Consider the following 14,579-nt stretch of genomic DNA (forward strand, 5'->3'; position numbering starts at 1 on the left):
CTGGAGATTTTAAAATAGTGACTCAGTTGCCTGACTCAGAAATGAGTTTCATATTCTTTTTTCTTCAAGTATTAGATAGCAGAGTATCATCTAGCAAATGAACCCTTAAAGTATGATTTTTTTCCCCAAAAAAGTGGAGAATTACCATGTATAGAACTGATTTTAAAAGAGGATGTTGGTAACACCTTCAAAGTACTCTTTAAACACGTGTCCTTTTCTTTTCTTTTTTTTTTTTTTTTTTTTTGCAGTACGCAGGCCTCTCACTGTTGTGGCCTCTCCTATTGTGGAGCACAGGCTCTGGACGTGCAGGCTCAGCGGCTATGGCTCACGGGCCCAGCCGCTCCGCGGCATGTGGGATCTTCCCGGACCGGGGCACGAACCCATGTCCCCTGCATCGGCAGGCAGACTCTCAACCACTGCGCCACCAGGGAAGCCCAATACGTGTCCTTTTTGATTGTACTTCTCCTGTCACCTGACAGATATCAGTAGTTTCTTATGCACAGGAAGGGCAGCCACGTTAGACCTATGGTACCATTTTTAATTTTTCTTAGATTGAGTTATGAACATTAAAGAAACAACACAGCAGCAAGATGGCAAAGTAATATATTCTTACTTTTAGAGATCAGCAATGATATCTATCCTACCAACTGGGAGAAATGATTTACGAAATCGTGCTGTTGTACGATCCAAGACAAATTTCTCAAGACAAATCATGGTATTGGCATTGTATGCCCCAGAAAGCTTCACAGGATGGAAAATGCTATGTCACAACTGAGGCACACTGACTGTGAAGCTTTCATGGCTGCTGCCTACCCAGGACCTGATTCCCAGGTGATATTTCTTCTACTGCTTCAACTGACTCTGACTGACCCCATTTGGAAAATACCATGCCTTATCAGGAAATTATTTAACAATCCCAAATTGCTTCTGATATTGGAGCCTACACAGTTCGTTCAAATTTCTTTAATGATAGTGTTATGCCAAGGGTAAAATTAAATAAATGTGAAAATCTCTGAAGAATAAATAATACAACAATCCCTCTGGTCCTGGAAATCCCGCTAAATGTGCTGCATGACTGCCAGTGCATAATCTCTGACCCCATGGCTCCCAGGAGGTAGTTGTCAGGATGTATCAACCACCACCCAACTCAGCATAATTAGTGTGGAGAGCTGAAGCAGAGCTTCATGGGTCAGAAGGGAGCCATGTGGAAGCGTGTACAGTCTCTGACTTCCACTTGTCTTAGGTGGTTAGCACTGCAGCATCCCAACGTGTTTTAGAAAAGTGGAAGCAAGAAAAAATTAACTTCCTTTGCCCAGATAGACCATTCTCTCTATGTTGGAATATATAAGCATTAAACAAGTTGAAACTGAAAAAGCCCCAAACCAAAACCACTAAGTCCAGTGACCAAACTTATATGAACTCTAGGAAGAAATCCCTTTGTATTCTTTGGAACAATAAGGTATCAACTCAAAGTTACAACTGTCTCTCTTTCTATTCGCTCCAACTTCATGTTAAAAAAAAAAATTGACTCAAATGCTGGAGATACAAAGACAAACATAAAAAACAAAAAGAAACTATTTGACCTGAAAGAACTTACTGTAGAGAAAAGAACCTGAACAGAGATATTTTGGGGGCAGTGCAACCTCCTTGTGAGGGAACTATGGACCTGGTTCTCTGATAGCTCCAGAGCAGCCCTTACCCTAGACAAAGAGTTTTTCAAAGAGTTCCTGGAGGCAAGTTTATTAGAAGAAAGTTGCAGGATAGTTTGGACCCAGTTAGGGACTTATTAGAAGGAAATTCCTAATTTTAAAAGTGATAGGGTGTTTTAGACATGGAAAGTAGCACAAGCAAAAGCTCAGAGATGCCAGGCAGGTGGCATGAAAACACTTATGTTTAAGAAGAAATAAATACTAAACATTTTTAGAAGACAGAAGTGTTTAAAATATACCCAAGTAAGAGAGAAAAAAGCCCTTAACTAGAGCAATAAGAATATGGGTCATGGGTCAAAAGGTAAGTAAGTATGGAGGGGTACCTGATGAATGATTACATATGGAGTAACAGCTATACCAAATAGGCTAGGAATACTTTAGTTTGGGTAGCTGAACAGACCATTAACTAAAAGATTTTAAGAAATATGGAGGACAATGTGTGCTCTATTCTGAAGCATAGTGAACCTATATTATCTTAGGGACATCCACAAAGAAACAAAGAATAGCCAGTCTGAATTTCAGAAAAGACAAAAAGATAAAGATCTGAGAAACACAAGGATCTGTGGTTACAAAACCCACGTGGAGAATGGCATGATGCCTTAGTTTCAACATATAAAATAAAATCAAAATTCCAGTTTCAGCTTGAAGATATGGAACACTGCAGTTATATCCCCTTCACCCACACAACAAGGAAAAAAGCAGGAAAAACTAAATGATTTTCTTAATCCCATGATAGAACTGAGAACAAAGAGAAGCACTTACCCCATAATATGGACATAGACAAGCACCTTCAGCACATTCAAAACTTAAACAAACATAAACTGAAATATGGTAACATGGCAGAAGAATTGGAAGGGAGGGATTGGAGTATACTGCTGTAAAGTTATTTCACTGCATGTGAAGTTGTGTAAAATTGTATAAAGGGGTTCTGAGATTAATTAAAAATGCATATTGCAACACTATAACAATCATTTTAAAAGTTTCCCAAAAAAGGCATAGATAATAAATCAATAGAAGAGATTAAATGGAATCATAAAAACTCACTTAAAATGAGAGGGCAGAAAGAGAGGAAAACAGATACGATGAATAGAACCTAGCTAGCAAGATGTTAGATTTTAAGCCAACTTTATCAATAATTTTTATATGTAAATATCTAAGCCAGTTAAAAATAATCCAGTTGGAAACAAAAGCAAGACCCATCTATATTCGGTGTACAAGAAACCCACATTAAATGTGTAAGCATTTAGGTGGTTAGAAGTAAATGGATGTAGAAAAAGAAACCATGCAAAACTAACTAAAAGAAAATTGGAGTAGCTATATTAATTTCAGACCAGGTAGATTTCAGAACAAGGGAAGTTGTTAGGGATAATGAGGGATATTACATAATAAAAATAAGCCAGTTCTCCAAGAAACATAACCATCTTGCATGAGTATTCCCTCTAAAACAGAGGCTCAAGATATACAAAGCAGAGAGTTGACGGATTAAAGAGGAGAAATGAGACGCATCTAAAATTTTATTTGGAGACTTTACCACCTTCCTCTGATAACTGACAGAACATGGAAGGAGTAAATTAGTGAGGTTTACGAATGACCTGAACAGCATTCTTAACTACCTTGACCTAACTGACCTAACAGAAGATGCCATTTAATAAAACACAATAAACGTTCTTCTCAAGTTCAGAGAACATTAGCCAAATAGATCATTTTCTGTTCCATGACACATATCTTAAAGAAATTTTTAAACATAAATCATACAATGTGCTCTCTTACACCATATCTGAATTAAACTAGATAACAACAACAGAAATGTATCTGATAATCTTCCAATATTCAGAAGTAAACAACACACTTCTAAATAATGCAGGGGTCAAAGAAGGAGTCTCAAGAGAAATTACAAAAAATTTCTTTGAAGTAAATGAAAATAAAAATGTGACATCTCAAAATTTGTGGAATGCAGCTAAAGCAGTTCTTTTAGGGAAATTTATGACACGTTAGGAAAGAAAATCTAAAATTAATAACCTTCGCTTTTACCTTAGGAAATTAGAGAAAGAAGAACAATTCAACCTAAAGCAAGTAGAATAAAATAATAAAAAATTAAAGAAAAAAATTGAATATAGGAAAATAAAGAAAAATCAATGAAAACAAAAGCTAGTTCTTTAAACATATTAATAAAATAGACAAATCTCTAGCAAGATTGACAAAGAAAAAAGAAAGAAGATACAAATTACTAACATCAAGAATGAAACAAGGGTTATCACTACAGACCCCACAGACAACCAGAGGATAACCTAGGAACAAATATGAACATTTCTACATATGTAAATTTGATGATTTGGATGAAAAGGACCAATTACTCAAGAAACACAAAGTACCACAACTCACCCAAATATGAAGCATAGTTTAACTAGCCTTATATTTATTAATGAAATTAATAATTTAATAATCCTTCTACATCCAGAGAGATATAGCACCAGAGATTTGCTTACTTGGAGCAGAAGTTAACAGATGCCATAAGCCAGCAGGAAAACATAAACAGTAATTTGGATGAATTGCTGGCAGCCCAGTGTGGGGTAGGGTGAGAGTGAGAAGCTCATGGAAAGGACAGGTATGTGAAAGGCCCCATATTTTCACAGGCTTTTCCTCCAGAAGCCCTCCAGGCTTCCACAGGGAGAGCTAGAGAAAGTTCACCAGTGATCCCGGAAGGGAAACAGGAGGAATAGCCATCATTAAACCCTTTCGGGCCCTTCTCTCTCAACAAACAGAGGATTCATCTCCAGGGGCAACAAGATGCTTCAAAAATGAAGAAAAAAAGACTTTTTTAGGCAAAATGTATACTTTTATATGTATATATTTTTAATATTTATATATAACATTATATGCTTAATATGTAACATTATATTTATAATTGATAACATACAACTTATAAATTTTTTATATATATTTCATTTACAAACCTTCCAACAAAGAAAATTCTAAACTCAAATGGTTTCACTGGTGAATCCTACCAAACACTTAAAGAAGCAGTAATACCAATTCTATACAATCGCTTCTAAAATATACAAGAAGGAATACAGTTGACCCTTGAACAATGTGAGGGTTAGAGGCACCAACCCCCATGCAGTCGAAAATCCATGTTTAATTTCGCAGTCGGCCCTCCATATCCACAATTCCGCATCTGCAGATTCAACCAACTCTGGATTGTATAGTACCGTAGTACATATTTATTGAAAAAAATCCATGTATAAGTGGACCTCGGCAGTTCAAAACCATGCTATTCAATTATATTATGAGACCAGTATTACCCTAACACAAAACCATTCAAAGACTTCAAAAGAAAACATAACTCCAGATCAATCTCTGGTAAGTATGGATACAAAAATCCTTAACAAAATATTATGAAATACAATCCAGCAATAAATTAAAAAGTAACACATCACAACAAAATAGGGTTCATCCTATGAATGTATGTTTCAATTTTCAAAACTAAATCAATGTAATTCAACATATTAATAGATTAAACATTTGAAAGCTTATCAGTAGATGAAGAAAGACATTGACAAAATTCAATAGTTATCTGTTATACAACTCCCAGCCAACTAGAAACTGAAGGGAAATTCCTTAACCTAATAAATAGTATTTATTACTTAGAATGCACAATTAACAGTAAAAGGTAATGCTTTCCTCCTGAAATATGGAACAAGACAAAGCCTCTCACCGCTCCCATTCAAAATCTTACTAGAAGTCCTAACTAATGCAATAAAGCAAGAAAATAATACAAAAGAAAAGAAAAAAATAAAACATTTTATTTGCCAATGACACGACTGTCGATGTAGAAAATCCCAAAGACTCTACAAAAAATATCTTTGTAGAGGTAGAGGGAAGTTACAGAGAAAGAAAAAATAGCTTGAATGACACGACTGTCGATGTAGAAAATCCCAAAGACTCTACAAAAAATATCTTTGTAGAGGTAGAGGGAAGTTACAGAGAAAGAAAAAATAGCTTGAATGAACCCCAAGGAACAGCCTTAGAGTCAAAGACATTTGTATAAACTGAAGTTAGCTCAATATACATACAGATGGATAAACAGGGGAACAACTATAGATGTTTGTATATATATGGGTTGGTAGACATGTATACATTACCTAGCTCTTTTCTTCAAAAGGCCCAAGAGACAATTTTATCTCCTTGGTAACAAGTAAACTCAGTGCTCACATCTTGATTGCTAATCCAATTCTCCCCAGTAAATGGAACTGGAGGTTTTTGAGGAAATGGTCCTCTGATTCTAGGACTGGGGCAGGGAATATGCAAAATCAGCCTGAAGCATCTTGCAGTATCAGACAGTAAGGAAACACTCAAACAATAAAATGACAGGGGAATTTCAAAGGGACATATGAGACAAAACAAAAGGAACCTCCACCGTATTGGGTTGGCCAAAAAGTTCATCCGGTTAGTGAATAGGTTGTTCAATAAAGTTCTTTGCGAAAATGAAAAACGTGTCTCATTTTTACTTAAAACCGAGCGAACTTTTTGGCCAACTCACTACATAACAGTACACTTGTCTTGTTAATGTGTACTTCAATAAAATATTTTACTTAAAAATAGTCAAGTTTCATCAGTGACTGAAACATACACAATGGCATTTGGAAATGTTAGTGTGTGCACCTCTCAGTGACATGTTTGAGAGGACAATGGGAGAAAGAGATGGGGTAGTGAGTGATGCTCAATTCATCCTACAGATTTTTTTAAGTGATAAGATTAATGACTGTGTTTTCAAGGAAACATTTTGAAAGAGAAAAGTAATGGGATATTATTGAAGCAATTGCAGTGTGAAACTCAGCCTCTCCCACTCCAGAACAGGCCTTTTGATATCTTATCTTCAAATGAAATTCAGCCTCAGGAAGATCTCAATAGATTCTCACTTCGGCAGTAAACACTGTTAAAAGCAAGGTTGACTCTTCTGTGTGTATTAAGTGACTGTTTCCTAACTTAAAGGACTTAACCTATTTAGGGAATAAAAAGCAAAAAAATAAAAAAGGACATTCGGTTTTCATGTCTACGTAGATCCCTTGAGGACAGGACACTGTGTTTTTCTCTCTCCAGTGGCAACAATGAGCCTGAAAACTATTTGTCAGGCAATAAGTGCTTAGGGAATAAATACATCAAATTTCTATTTATCCTGATTTCTCACTTAGAGCATTAAGAGCAGGTCTGTGACATTAGAGACATCTTGAAAACACTTACCCTAGGGTACCAGCAGTCTTGTCAGATGAGGGGAAGGTGCTTGACTTTATGAGAAAATCATGGGAAGTACAAACTATACCTGAGTTGGGCCAAATGTGCTTTCTTGGGCATCCGTCTCAACACTAGCATCTATCTCATGTCACATAATTCACCCCCTTGCAAGATTCCCTACCACTCTCTTAATCATAAACTGCTGATATGATTCCCCGTTTCTTTGATTAATTAATGAAACTCCTTATATTGGACAAGCATTATTGTACCATTTTAAATTCGCTGTACCACTAAGCAACCCAGTATAGTAATATCCTCATTAATAGCAGAGAAACATGAAATAAAGAGAAATTAAAGTATACTTCAGAGAGTGAAGTTAAATAGGTTCGATGAATAAAACTTAATTTTGGTCTTTTGATTGACATTTTGCTGATCTGTGGCACACTGCATCTGGGTATGGGGAGAATGGCTTTGTAATTGGGGATAACATTTTTAAACTGCATAAAATTCGTTAGTGTGGGACTGTAAATATCTGCATAATACGTATTGCATATATTAATGCTGTCATCTTAACATTTGTTCTTCCCATAAATACCCTCCCTAAAGCTGTCCATGTACTAGTCATATGTGAGGGAGCTGGTTGAAACGGTGATTTTTGGAGTAAGCACGGATCCTTTTAATATTATTATTAACACATGAGCCATCTGGCCCAAGTGCAATTTCCCTGAAAAGACTCTTGCTTCCTGTTTTCTGTTTATTTTAGCTGGACCACATTGGTTTTTTCGTTGACAGTGAAACAGTTATATTTAAAAATTAAACATTAAGTCAGGTTTTTATGAAAGAGAAAAACAATGCTAAGTGAGGTGAAAAATATTTTCACTAATTTAATGCTTCCTCTGAAAACAGAAGGCCTTGAATTTTAAATTTTGTTTATAAATCTCACTTTCAAAATAATGTTATTTGACTGAACGAAAATGCTTTGCCATAGCCTCTATTATTTTAATATTCATGTTTGGTTGTTTATTTTCCTTAACCTTATTTTTTCTGTTTATTATTCAACATATACTCCTCACCCATATCTTACACTTTTCTAATTATATCTTTCCAACTAGATCGTCATTTTAAGTTCTATGATTTGGGGTCATTATCAAAAAAAACAAAACACCCTGGCAGTATTTTTATAATTAGTTAAGTCTGCTCTTTGCCTAGGAGTACAACATATAGTATTCATGGGCTTATTAATTACCTGGTTTCAAGATCCCTGATCAGGGCACTTCCAACCTACCTTCACGCAAATTTTAAAAGGGCATCCATTTCTCAAGACAACCTTATTTTTCTTCTCAGAAAATTGTGTCAGTTGGGGGGTTTGTTGTCACAAGGTATTTTGTTATCTTGAATGTTATGATAAATATACAAATCAATACGGTGTGAACAGCCTTCCCAGGGGTTGTGAATTTTAGGTGGGTTCTTCAATTCTATTTTCCAGTTTGATACTTTTTAATTCTGTTTTCTGAATGACTTTTATTCTATCCCTGATTTTTCAGTTAGACCAGTGTTTCTATTTTTTCCCACTTCCATAAATTTAATTCTAACCCTCATTTTGTACTTTTGAATCTTGTCACTATTTGTTTTTTCAACATTTTTAGCATCTTGATTTCTTTTCTTATATTATTTTTATTTTACAGATATTTTTATCTCAAGTACAATGTTCTAGGCACTGTCCAGAATGTTTTATGAATATTAGCTCATTTTTCTATGATAACTCTTACCTGGCCACTCAGCCTGCTGACCTAACTATAAGACTCTGATGAAAGAGTCTTATAGTTCTGTCAACTGAAGATGACAGAAACAGATGGAAAGATATACCATATTCAGGGATTGGTAGAATTAATATTATTAAAATGATCACACTACCCAAGGCAATCTACAGACTCACTGCAATCCCTATCAAAATACCAATGGCATTTTTCACAGAGCTAGAACAAATTAATTTTCAGTTTTTTTCGGAAACACAAAATACCCCAACAGCCAAAATAATCTTGAGAAAGAAGAACATAGCTGAAGGTATCATGCTCCCTAACTTCAGACTATGCTACAAAGCATACGGAGCCCAGAAATAAATCCATACACTTATGGTCAATTACTCTCTGACGAAGGAAGCAGGAATATACAATGGAGAAAAGACAGTCTCTAATCATCAGGGAAATGCAAATCAAAACCACAATGAGACATCACCCACCCCACCCCCGCACCTGTCAGAATGGCTATGATCAAGAACACAAATAACAAATGTTGGTGAAGATGTGGAGAAAAGGGAACCCTCGCACACTGTTGGTGGGAATGTAAACTGGTGCAGCCACTATGGAAAACAGTAGGCAGTGGGGGGATTCCTCAAAAAAACAAAAAAAATAGAAATACCATATGATCCAGCAATTCCACTCCTGGGTATATAGCCAAAGAAAATTAGAACACTAATTATAAAAGATACACGCACCCCAAAGTTCATAGCAGCATTATTAACAACAGTCAAGATATGGAAGCAACCTAAGTGTCCATCACAGATGAATGGATAAAGAAGATGTGATACACACACACACATTGGAATGATACTCAGCCTTAAAAGGGAATGAAATTCTGCTATATACAAGAACATGGATGAACTTGGAGGGTATTATGCTTAATGAAGTAAGTCAGAGCGAAAGGCAAATACTGATATATGTGTAACTGAGTCACTTTGCTGTACAGCAGAAATTAACACATTGTAAACCAACTATACTTCAATAAAGTTTTTTAAAAAGATAAATACTGTATGTTATCACTCACACAAGGAATCTTTTAAAAAAAGTCATGAAAATAAAAATAGAAACAGGCTTCCAAATATAGAGAACTAGCAGTTACCCGCTGGAAGAGGGAAGGGGGAGGGTCAAGGAAGAGGTAGGAGATTAAGAGGTACCAACTACTATGTATAAAGCAAATAAGGTACAGGGATATACAGTACAGCAAAGGGAATACAGCCAATATTTCATAATCACTATAAATGGAGTGCAATCTATAAAAATTTCGAATCTCTATTGTACACCTGAAACTAATATTGTAAATAAACTATAACTCAATAAAAAATATCATAGCTGAAAATTAGGTAAGTGAAGGTATCAATTCCAAACTGATGTCAACTTCAGCAAAATAATAAAGTATCCATTTTATAGGTAAATACAATTCTAGTAGAGATAAATGCTAGTAATAAGAGGTATAAGTTATATTAAATTGACTTTTTATAAGTGTAAATAAATCCCAGTTGGAAAATGCTGAAATTCAATCTTATCATTTTATCACATATATTTGTCAAAAAACAAAACTAAAAGTTTGCTATTTTTGACAAATATTCTAAATGTTACAGTAACATTACTGTTATTTTGGAATATCAAACTGCAAGTCTCCACATGGAAGAAGCCATAGTATAACAAGTTTCTTTTGGTATTATGACAGCTAATCCTCCTCAGAAAAGCTGTAAACTGGATATACTGTCTCTCAAATAATGAGGTATGACATTTTCTCATAAATACAAACTTCCCATCAAAAATTCCACAGTATTTCCCAGAGTGTTAACATTTCAAAATAGGTAATATATCCTAAAAGGCCTGATCATGTGGTTTGATTTCATAGAAATACTTGATTAGTGTCTCAAGATGATTCAAATATTAGCCTTATGCTCATTTTCAAATGTCTCCTTGTTGTAAGCAGCATGGTATATAGTGACAAATTGTTAAGCTACTTAATTTTATATTTTTTAATATCTCCTTTTCTCATTACATCCATTCGTGTTGTTATAGCTGTTCTTTGAAATCACTAAAAATAAACGTATTTGCTTTTTTCTTGTTATTGTTGTTGTTTGTTTTTAAGGGACAGAAAAGCAATGATGGGAAAAAGAATAATATATCAACTAGTTATACATTCACTAGTTTACTGGTATTGATATTCCATGGATGGCCATTAAATGGACGAGTGGTTTAATTGGGAAGGTATAGATAAGACAACAATACAAATTCTGTAGCAAGAAAAAAACCCATAAGGGTCAGTTAGGGTGATGATTCAAAATCCAGACACTACACACTTCCACTTCCTGCTCTGATGGAATAGCTTGTTGCTGATCAATATTCTTGCCAAACAAAACAGGAAAATACAATAAAAATTGGGAAGAGGAACTCTACATGGCCAATGACATCTGAAAATGTTCTCAATCTTTTTAGTTTGGGGGGAAAAGTTAAGTAAACCCACAGTGATGTACCATTACCTACTATCAGAATGGGTGAAATTAAAAACCAAAAATAGCAGGTGTGGATGAAATGTGGAGTAGGATTCTCATAAAATAACATGTTTATAGGCCAAACATAGTCAAATATCACTAGTTTCATGTTTTGACCTACATCAATCGTTTTGAAAACCTGCTTGGCTACAGATGTTTACACGCACTGTGTCCCAGCCGTTCTATGCTTACGTATAATATAAACTCAACAGAAGTGTGTGTGTGATATACATGGGGAGGGAAGGGGGAGGGAGAGAGGTACTAGTAATTGTTGGCCAAAGCTGGAAAAACTCAAATATACTAGGTATTTGTCACATATTCATGCAATTGCAGTACTAAAATTAAATGAGAGTAAGAGACTGAATGGTACACACAACAGTATGCATCGATCTCACATACAGAATACTGAGGGAAAAAGAGCCATACCCAAAAGAGGACAGACTGTGTCATCCCATTTATGTAAAATTCAAAACTAGAACAACAGAACTGATGATGGTGACGGTAGGCCTAATGCCCATCCGACTGACATTGGGCTCAGGGGCACTCTCCATGGTGCTAGAAATGTTATCGTTCCTGAGCTGAGTGTTAGCTACTATTGGTGCATTTACAGTATGTGCATTTCAAGTAAAATATATTTTAACAAAAAAAAATTAAAATTTTACACATTTGGCAAAAGCTCAGTGTTTTGCCCAGCTGTGTTAACACTATAATATTCCTAGACTAACATTTTTAATACATTGTAGAACTGGATGCATCCACAGCTAGAAGGCTAACTGCTTAGTTTGTGTCTCTGGTTCTCAGACTTTTGAAACACTTAGAGTGATGCCTGGATCAGGGAATCTTAAACTGCAAAGAAAAACAGTAAAGGAAGCTTGTTAATATTTTCTTTCCATACATTTTATCTTGTTTTCTCTTGTTTTGTGGTTTTTATCTTTATTCTTACTTTTCTCTAGTGATTTGAAATATATACCTTCAAATCTCTCTGATGGCTAATCTTAAGTCCTTAAACAACATATTTGAATATACAATAAATTATTCTAATTATAAACAGCAAGAATGAAACATTATTTGCTATTTCTCACACACGTGAGATAAATAACTCAGCTCTATTTTCTCCATCTTATCCTCTATTATTTCTGTTTCTTAAATGCTATTTTGATAAAAACAAAATTTTTATTGATATTGTAATGATCAAATCAATTCTGTCTTTCAAAATGTATGCTATTTTTTATGGTATATTTTCCTTTAAAATATCTCAATTATATTTTCTGATTGCATTTTCAAAAAAGTTTATCACTTCACAAATCTTAACCTTTTTCATTTGTACCATCTCTCAATTTATTATAATTCTATTTTCTCCTATTATGTTTAAAGTAATGGTTTTCATTAAATACACATGGGTTGTTTACATTCTAAATCCTATGATTCAAGGTTTTTTCCCCTATTTTCTCATCCAGGAATATTAACTTAGTATATGTTGAAACTTAGGTCAAATAAGCTTTACTCAATCTCTCTAATCACAGTATTTCCTTTTATGAAATCCAAGATCTGTCACATTTTTGTAGGAAATCTGATTCTTAAAAAGTCTGAGCATTTCTAAGATTTGTTTTAGAAATTAGAAACAATTGAATTTGAAGGAAAAATTATATAGATGTTAATTGTGTCACAGAAGTTCAAATAAGCACAAAGTGATTAGAAAATTACTGTGTGCAGAGGAGGTCGATTTAAAAAACACACCAATCACAGTGTAGAAGCAATGTGCTCTAAGAAAATCTGGGTAAAATAAAGAAAAACGCATCTAGTTATGAAGGTAGTTTTAAAACACTAACGATCTCTTAAAAATAAAACCAGGAGTATGACATTCATATATTCAGTCTCAGTGTTATTCTGAAACATATTAAGGGTGAAAAATCTTGACACAGAATCTGGAAACAAAGACTTTCAGTAATAACACATCTACTAAAACTATAGATCAGGGGTATTTCATATGACACAAATTAAAAAGTATCAATAATTAAGATGCTGTATATTTTAACTAATTATGACATTATATATTTTTAAATTTATTTATTTTTGGCTTCATTGGGTCCTCGTTGCTGCACGCAGGCTTTCTCTAGTTGCGGTGAGTGGGGACTGCTCTTTGTTGCGGTGCGCGGGCCTCTCATTACAGTGGCTTATCTTTGTTGCAGAGCACTGGCTCTAGGCACATTGGCCTCAGTAGTTGTGGCACTTGGGCTCAGCAGTTGTGGCTCGCGGGCTCCAGAGCACAGGCTCAGTAGTTGTGGAGCATGAGCCTAGTTGCTCCGTGGCATGTGGGATCCTCCCGGACCAGGGCTCAAACCCATGTCCCCTGTACTGGCAGGTGGATTCTTAACCACTGTGACACCAGGGAAATCCCATGACGTTATAATTTTTTAATGGTATACCAAGCTGGTTCAAAACCGTGTGTATCATCATAAGCTCCATCCACCTACACACATAAACTTCGTTATTATGGTAAAGTGATACTCTGAGAAGAAACACATACCAATAGACATATATAATCTCCCATAATACATGGATACAAGTACACAATTTCACCCATGAATGGTCAATGCAAATCATAAAATAATTTCAAAAGTATCTAAGCTCCTATGTGCCAAAACCTTTGTTCATTTATGAAAATACAAAGTTGAACATCATGCAGAAACTCTCTTCAAAAGATTTAATCTAAAGGTCCATGTAAAAAGGTAACTCTAACTATATAGTGGGATAAATGTCATAATGAAAACAATAATAGTGATAATATAGGTGTTCTTTCTGTGATAGTGATAATATAGGTATCATTTTTTAAGATGAGACAATAGAAGCCCAAAGAGAGAGTTATAACTGCCTAATAGCAACCATCCTGCAGTACTAATGTCAAGATTGAAATTGAGATAGTCTATTTCTGGATTTTAGGGTCCCACCTATTACAGTACTTTCTCTTGAAATGCTATAATGTCAAGGGCACACAAGGACCTCTTAACCCATCTCCTAGATTCCTATACTTTCTAGTAAATACGATCTTGGAACTACTCAGGAAAAGTGAGGCATTAGCAAACAATAAAGATCTCCCCGTTTTTTAAAAAATATAGGAACATTTTAAACACAGTTATATGCTCAAAACAACTAGTCACCTGGCTAGAGATTAGAGACAATGGACTTGGAGCAGTTGAAAATACAGCAGAGAAGTGGGATCAAATATAAACGAAACAAGAACAGAGCAACAGAACTAAGATAGGATAATTATCCTAGAGATGATGTAGTTTTTTAAAGATATGGGATATCTAGAAAAGTTCTATTTTTATCCAAGT

Source organism: Lagenorhynchus albirostris, chromosome 14, assembly GCF_949774975.1.
Source record: "Lagenorhynchus albirostris chromosome 14, mLagAlb1.1, whole genome shotgun sequence".
Taxonomy (NCBI): domain Eukaryota; kingdom Metazoa; phylum Chordata; class Mammalia; order Artiodactyla; family Delphinidae; genus Lagenorhynchus; species Lagenorhynchus albirostris.